Source organism: Apis dorsata, unplaced genomic scaffold (genome assembly GCF_000469605.1).
Source record: "Apis dorsata unplaced genomic scaffold, Apis dorsata 1.3 scaffold_339, whole genome shotgun sequence".
Classification (NCBI taxonomy): domain Eukaryota; kingdom Metazoa; phylum Arthropoda; class Insecta; order Hymenoptera; family Apidae; genus Apis; species Apis dorsata.
In genome coordinates, this window is record NW_006263606.1 from 275,801 (window position 1) to 284,589 (window position 8,789).

Consider the following 8,789-nt stretch of genomic DNA (forward strand, 5'->3'; position numbering starts at 1 on the left):
CCCCTATCGTTCCTTCTCTCTCCTCGCTTTGCTCGTGCTCCGAGTTGGCCGCTACGATTTCGATATCTCTCTCTCTCTCTCTCTCTCTCTCTCCTCACGGTCTCTTCTTCACCGCGGATGATTTCTCGTCTCTCCCTCCGACAACAGGCCTCTTCTGTCCTTCCTCGCTCCGTTCTCCCGTGGTCTCTCACCTGCGGAGAAGAGGCGTCCGGCACGTCAGAATCACACCTTCTACGACTACCCGCTCACTAATAATCCGAACCCCCGTGTGCCGTGATGCTGTGTTCCCGGGATCCGTGGAATCCTCCAAGCCCGTGGCCAACCACCTTTTGTCTCCTCCGTATTCTCCTCCGATCCCAAAAACTCTCGAGCATCCATTTGTAGAAACGTGTTTGACGTAAAAAAAAAAAAAGAAAAAAGATTGAAACGTTTCAAATTAATCAGAGACTACACGTTTTCTAATTACTTCCTCGTTTATTACATTGCGGGAAAGAAAAAAAGGAGGAGGGTGGGGGAAGAAAAAAGAAGGGAAGAGAATGGGTATCGAATCCACTTTGCCATTAGGTATCATTTTTCAATGCTAATTGGGCTGACCGTTGGAGTACCACCAACTACGCTTCAAGATATCGGAATACGATAGAGGCGGAGGAAAGGAACGAGGCGAAATCCTCTTGGAGGGAAATCCGTGGCACGAATATCGGATATCGTTCTGCGGAGCGTTGTAGCCTGGGCGTTAGTCGAACGCGCTACTTAATTATCCCGCGGCCTCTAATCTACCTGCGCCGACACACACGCCACGCTATGCAACCTAGTGTAGACGTAGCCACGGCCGAACCTAGTCCACGGAACTAAATCTCCAGTTAACCGATTCAACCAACGATTCTTCCACGTTCGAACTCGTTGTAGATTATGACATTTTCTACCACGATATAGACAATCGTCGTTCGTCGATCTCCCAATTTTTATCCTCCTTTAAATATCTTAAGAAATCATTTAGACAGGAATATTCAAGGTTTTTAGATTAGTCGTTTGGAAACGACTTGTCAATTGGCAATGATCTGGGCATTTCGTTCAGAAGAAAGGTTAAACGATCTACGAAATTAAATTATGTTCTTCTCTCGATGAATTTAAAATATGTTGTTAGAGATGTTACTTGGAGCAATTTTTTTTTTATGTGTCATCAATGGTCTTTGAAATATTGGCACGAAAATTTCGCTAGTGTTATCAGTGTCGTTTTTAATAAGTCTGCAATTGAACGCAGATCGATTATATCTAAAATTATGATTAATATATATATTATTATTTATAGAAAAATATATTTGTACAAATTTAGATTCATCGAAAATAATTAATGAATGATAATGAATGATAATGAATGCTTGAAGAAAAGTAAGAAAAGTAAATTGTGAAATCAATTTATTTTAATTTCATTAAAACTCAATAGTAAATATTCAATAATGTATTAGTTTTATATTTATTTATGAAATAAAATATTCATTTTAAAAAATCTTATTGATCTTTGTTTTATTTTATGAAAATGAAAATTAAAGAATACTTCTTTTGCACGATAATTGTTTAAAACTATATGTATAAATAAATATTGCATTTGTAAACAATCAATAATCTAAGAACGACATTATTCCATTAAATTCTATTTATGACGTCTATTACAATCTCTTTTTATCGTATTGCATATTTTTTATGCTTTTATACATATATATAAAAAAAAATGAAATCCTTTATTTTCAATAATCACTTGAATAATTTTTCAAAATAGCAGCAGTAAGAAACGTAAAAATTACCTATATTATTACAATATGAAATTAATAAAAATCTTTATGAATTTTTAAATATTATACACAAGCATATTACAAACAATTTATTAGATTTCTTGATTTGATTCTTATATAAATGCATTTTTATTTAACTAAAATTAATTTATAGAAAGATAAAATAAATGATTTCATCATAAATCTTAGGTCATGTTTTATTAACTTTATCTATTAATAAAAAATCGATTAAAATGTGACTATCTATACTAGAACAAAAAAATATATTCTGTATTGTCTAAAGATTGAAAATCTTTCAATTATCTTATACTCATCTTTTATTTTATACATGTAATCTATTTAAATATATGATACTTTATGTAAATGACATATATGTACACATAGAATGGAATATAATATAATGTATATATATACGTATTATATATATTGTGTATTCAATAGAATTTCTATTATCCAAAAATCCTAATATCCGGACATTCTATTACTCGAACTTTACTTACACTATCTTTATTCGCGAAAATATAAGAAATTTTAGCTTTATGAAATTAATAAACAGAGCATTTTTCAAAATATAGAAAAATCTATTACGATATGACATAGAATACCAGAATATAGAGAATACCACATAATACAACATAGTAGCTTCAATTCGATTAAAATTATAATGAAAAGAATATTGTTAATGATATTTAAAAATTTAATACTAATATAGTAGAAGAATGCACTGAAAATAATATTGAAGATGTATCATTTCACTTTGAAATATTGGCATTAAAAAATAGTTCGAATGCAATTCTATTCAGTTTCATATATTAAAAAATTTATGCAATTTGGCAGTTAAAAAACCATTATCTAAATTTTATCGCAAAGTTTATATTCCTCAAAATTCCTCAAAAAAATTCATCTAATAAAAGTCCAACAAAATGTTTCATCATTTAATAATAATTATCCTAACCTTATCTTGTCTATTATTCAAATAATCAAAGTTTCCCTGCACACAAAAAATTTTATTGAAAATTCCATAATAAAATATTTCAAGATCATTCAAATCGGTAAAAATCCAATCTATCGACAAGTTCACAGGCTAAGCGAGTCAATAGGATCGAGGAAAGAGACACATTAAGAGGCCGCGAAACGCCACCGATAAATTTCTCTGGAAACTGGAATGCCCGGGACCACCTCCACGCTTACGAGTTGCAACACTTCTGGCCGCGCTGATCGGACAAACTGCCGGCCGTACAGTGATCTATAGTGATGTCCCGGCCTCGCTCGGTACAATAACCGAGGTGAGAGCGAGAGTATAGGGGATCCAGAGGTCTGTAATCAGCAGCCAAGCCGCTGGCAGACCCTGCCGCCTGGTCCTGGGCCTCCTTACCATTAACCTATCCGGTACCCGTTCCGTTCCGTCAACCTGACGTCATCGTGATCCCTGATCATTCTATACGCGCGTATGCTTGTTGCGTGAAACTATAGATCAGTACCTTACTGATTTTTATACTGATTTTATATTTAAGTTTATAATGATGATTGGTATCAAACTGGAGCGATAAATGAGCAATATTCTTTATATTAAAAATAATCAGAAATAAAAAAATTTTGGATATTGAATAGAAATTTAAAATAGATTTTACGCATTAGAAAAATTAAAAATTGTTAAGAAAATGAACATTTTTCAAAATATTCATTACTTATTATTAATGTTTCATTAATCATTTTAATTTGAAGAAATTTTCTATATAGATTTGATTTAATTTTTTTGGAATATATTATTTATATCTATTTCTATAAAATTTGTTATTTAATATATTGATTTAAATCATTAATATCATATATTGCAAAAAAAGAAAGATATAAATCCAAGAAATAATAATAATAATTAATTTAATAATAATTTTGAAAAGTATATTGTTTTTTAAAAAATTGATATTATTGCCAGATAGTCTCGCTGACACATTTTAATAACATGTTTAATTGATGATGTATGTATAAATCTGTTAAACTCAATTGAGTTAGATTCGTCATTTTGTAAATGAAAAATATATGATGATATATATATCAAATTATAACCAAATTATTGATTGATTTCATTATATTTGATACCCAAAAATATGATGTTGACATTATAATGTTGACATTACGATATTAATCGAATAAGTTTTACATGTTACGTACTTTACATTTCGATTTATTTAATTTCAAAATTTTTATTTATATATAAATCTTATCTGAATGATAAACTTACATAAAAACGACGTAACATAAAACATTAGATACAATTTCATATATTAATATTAACACAGAGAATTATTCTAACAATAAAATCAAATTATAACATAATTAAGTTAATTTTTTAATAACTTTGATTTATATGCATTTTTAATACACAATAACGAATCTAACTTATTATTAAATATTGTCTATATAAGTAAATATTGCCTTATTTCAATTCAATTATAAATTTAAATTTGCAACAAACAAAATATTAATATTCGTAAGATTTTTGGAGGAAAAAAATGTTAAAAGCCAAAAATGTTTTGCAAGTAGCGTACTCACCACGTTATCGTACGTTTCATTTTGAGAACAATGGAAGATAGGTTGTTGAATCAAGCTGTATAAATAAAAATATTGATTTAGTACTTGACTATTAGATTATAAACAATTTGATGGAGATAGTGTGATAATGTAAAACTTACTGTATTTCTATTTCATTCAATACATTTGTCTAAATTTATTTAAAAAAATAATAAATATTTTTCAAAATTAATAAAATAAATTGTTGTTTAAATTAATAAATTAATAAATTATTTATTAATGTCTATTGCTTGAATTTGTATTTTTTTATATGTAAATATATTTAATATATGTAAATATAATTTACATAATATATAAATATATATTTTAATATCTGAATTTTAATACTATGTCACTAATTTCACAAAAATAAATGAATTTTTACATGAAATCTTTTGATTTATTTTTTAAATATATATTAGCATACACGAACAAAATTAAATTGGAACAATTTGGAAAATTAAACTGAAAAATATTACTATATTATTATGAAATTAAATAAATGAAATAAAATTTATGGAATCAATGCCTCTCTCCTCGATAGAAAGTATAGGAAAAGTAGCCGTTGATTCGCCTCGTCTGTTTTTCTGTAAGTAGCGTACTTACCGCGTTATCGTACGCTTCATTTTGAGGACAATGGAAAATAGGTTGTCGAATCAAGCTATATTTTATGTTACGTTCAGTATGTGTCTCATTTATCCTACGTTGCCGTAATTAACGGTCATTGAAAACTCGTTCGGACAGACTGGTTACCTGGAATGATCGAACGGGTAATCAAAATGGTTGATTGACAGGTCTGATTTTGACGTTTACAAGCTGTCAAGCGAATGAAATCGACGTCAAAGTTCCGTCAACTAACTTTGTCATTTATTATGGCTACCGGTTTTCTCTGTCATTATCCTGTGGCATCACTGTCGACGATTTCGAGTATTGATACACATTTTCTAATATCGATACGCACGGAATTGCACGGTTAACCGGTGAGCGTAACGAGCGAACGAGAAACCGTTGAACAGATCTAGTTAGCATTCACGGAGTATCGAAGTTGACTCTAACGGTGTCCAATGCGTGCATTAAATGGTTTAATTTGCAAGCAGCCGCTACGAGTTCCGATATTAATGATACACGGGAAATTGCACAGTGCACGATAACCGGCGGCGACTCAGGTTAGAAAACAAACGTGGCCGTTTCGACACCATAACGCGGCGCTGCGATCGCCAATCTCGAAGGCGGACATTGTCGACTAGAACCGTATACCGAATATCGAGACTAATCCTCGCGAACCGTTCATTTAACTGTCAAACGATGATTAATCGATTGTATGAATATAGTTGACCCTGCGAAACTAGCCGACTTGTTAAATCATTCACTCCATTAACGATACATAACCGATACCATGTTATCATTCATGTTCGTTTCGATTTCACGTTTCTGTTTTATTTTCTATGTAACTATGAAAATATTTTAGATACTGTTTTTTTCTTTCAAGGAAATTGATCTCTATATCTATAATCAATTTACACTGGGAATAGTGACACGAAAATGAAAAATAATTCGAATATTTTATAAATATATATTTTAAAAATATTTCAAAACTTAGACTAGATTTTTATTAGACTTTAGATTTTTATGCAAAATCAAATTTTTATGAATATGACTAGAGATGGAGCTTAAAAATAGAAATTTGCTTACTCTTTAAATATTATAATGCGTATTATATCTTGGATATTTTTTTCATATACATTCTACATGTTTTTATATTCAAATCTTCCCTAAATACCTAAATATCTGCAATTTATATATCATTGTTATAAACAATTCTTCGAAATATATTTCCACGATTCTTCGAACATTCAGATCAGGATACTTCACGCGATGATTGTCGATTTCTCAGGCTTCTTCTCGAAGGACTTTCCAAGAATACATTTTATATTACATATCTTCTCTGTTGTCGACCAATTATGTGATTTCCTTTGAAAAAAACTTTGCGAGGTGTTACTCGCAATTGACTATTACGTTTCAACCGAATCTTACGGATCGCGCGTTACTTTTCATGTGGATCACACGCAGTACCGAGAGTTCGTTAGCGGACTGTTGAATATCATGGCTTTTTAGCCTGCAGGTGTCATTAGGGCGAGGACGGACGGACGAACGGACGAACGCTGATTGGTCTCGGCCAATCGCCTTCGGGGACACCGGCTCATCAGCTGTCCCATTCGCGCCAAACACGAACCATTCGTGTTACTTACATCTGTAACCAACTTCGTGTCTGTGTCGAGAGTCCTCTAGTTCTTTTCCTTTACATTTTTCCATCTTGTTCCGCAATATTCCGCGGCAGAAGAAAAAATTTGACGCTAAGATTATCGTTTAATGGTATAGTATGAATATAACAATTTTTCACACATAACAATACATGAGATCATTTTTCTAATTATTACTCGTTTTGCAAAAATGTCGAAATTTATAAAATTTTAATTCAAATTCTTTCTTTCTTTATTTTTATATTACATTTCGCATTTATATCGTAGAAAAGAATATTTGTGAATATTTGTGAATTAACATAATATAATATTCAATAAATCCATCTATCACCAATGTAATATCACCAATAAAAATCTAGTTGTCAATGCGGCAATAATAAACAGCATGCAATCGTTGCATGATCGGCAAAACATTCAGATTATTATCAAAGCGACAAGAAGTTGTATCAATACTATTATTGTCGTTAAATAGATAATAAAATACGTGTAATAATATAAATATGTTAATGTTTGTCTGATGTTGATTAAATATTTTGCTATTAAATGGACGAGTATTAGTTATTAGATGATTTCAATTATCTGGTTATCAGATATAGCAATGATTTTTAATTTAATTTTGATTTTTTTGTCCAGTTTTATTAGTGATGTTAATCGATGACATTAAATGTTGTTTTTGCCTTATTGATTGTTGTACCAATTGATGGCTGTTATGTGACTACTTTCATAAAAACCTTATAAAAGAACTGGAAAAAATATATTTTTGAATAAATAAATAGAAATTAAAATTTTTCTTTTTTGAATGTTAAAGTTGAGAATTACTCATTCGGACTATTATTTGAATATCTTTTTATATTTCAATAAAATTGCCTAGCTATGTCAAAATAATGTATTTAATTTATAAAAATAAATTATAATAAATTAATAATAATGAATTAATAAATAATAATTAGAAAAAAATTATTATAATAATAATTCTACTAATAATAGTTTTTCTCATCGATTATGATTTCATCGATATCATTTTTTTAATTTTTTTTATCTCTAATTTTAAAATTTAACTTTTTTAATTTTCTTTTGTGCATATATAAATGTATAAGATGATTTTCATTTTTCTACTACTTTTTTTCTTCTCTTTATTATCCTTCTCTTATCCTCCTAAGATTATATTAATTTTAGAGAACATTTTTAATTCATATTTTTAGAAAAACATCTGTGCACTTTTCTTATTAATTGAATAATATTTCTTGTTAGTGTTATATATGTATTCTTACGAACAGATTTGTAACGATTAAAAAATTAGTTGGACAGATATTTATGTTCGAATTATTGTCTGTACATGATAAAATTATATGCATTTTTTCATAAATTTCCATCAATATCCAAATGATTATCCCGAAGAAACGTGAAGTTTTCAATCTTGCTATTATTCGCACTCACTACAATCCTGAATAACATCCGATCTTTATCCCTTTGATAAATGACAATAATTTTCTATATTCAGTAGCTATTTTGTATCATAAAATATCATCCGGTATATGAAAGTGTTAAGGAGCTAAGATTTTAACCTCATCCATCGTGTAGATTGAAAAAAGAACAACCGAATCGTAGTTCGCGAGTTCTCGTTAACGTGGCTAGTTTCGCTTTGAAAAGAAGTCCTCCTCCCGTGTAAATGAAACTCGTTGGTGAGGAGGAAGATCAAAGACCCCGGCAGGTAGAGAGGTTCTTCCTTCACGAGCAAAGAGCAGTCGGTCTACGAGGAATCTAAAAAACGGATGGAGGAAAGGAAGAAGGGTCGAGAAAACGACAACGAACGATGGGAGCGGAAAGAAAGAAGAAGAGGAAAGGGGGAAAAAAATTAAAAAAAAAAAAATAAAGAAATAAAAATAAAAAAGAAAAAAAAATATAGAAAAATAAAGAAAAAGGAAGAGAAAGGAAAGATTTCGGTGGGCAACGAGCGACCATCCGGCGGATATCGTATTAACGAGGCCTGTTGATGGGTCCAGCCTAGATCCACGCTGTCTAATTACATTGTGGACCAAGGGAAACTCGTTCCTCGCGTGCTGAAGCGGATCGCGTCGAAATTATGGATCTGCACGGGCGCTGGGCCGCGGCTGATTGACGCATGACTGGCTGCGGGTTAAGCGAGTCAACGAGTAAATGAGTCCGA

At 30.7% G+C, this 8,789-nt stretch overlaps 1 long non-coding RNA gene across 1 annotated transcript in view; it reads right to left on the minus strand.

Moving 5' to 3' along the window:
• LOC102678408 overlaps positions 1-5,748 on the minus strand; it is a 14,508-nt gene extending 8,760 nt beyond the window's left edge. Inside the window, exons 1-2 of the long non-coding RNA XR_422104.2 lie at positions 5,221-5,748; positions 4,968-5,114 (exon numbers count right to left, since the gene is read on the minus strand). This is a non-coding gene — a long non-coding RNA (uncharacterized LOC102678408). The remainder of the gene's footprint in view (positions 1-4,967; positions 5,115-5,220) is intronic.
• Positions 5,749-8,789: the final 3,041 nt, after the last annotated feature.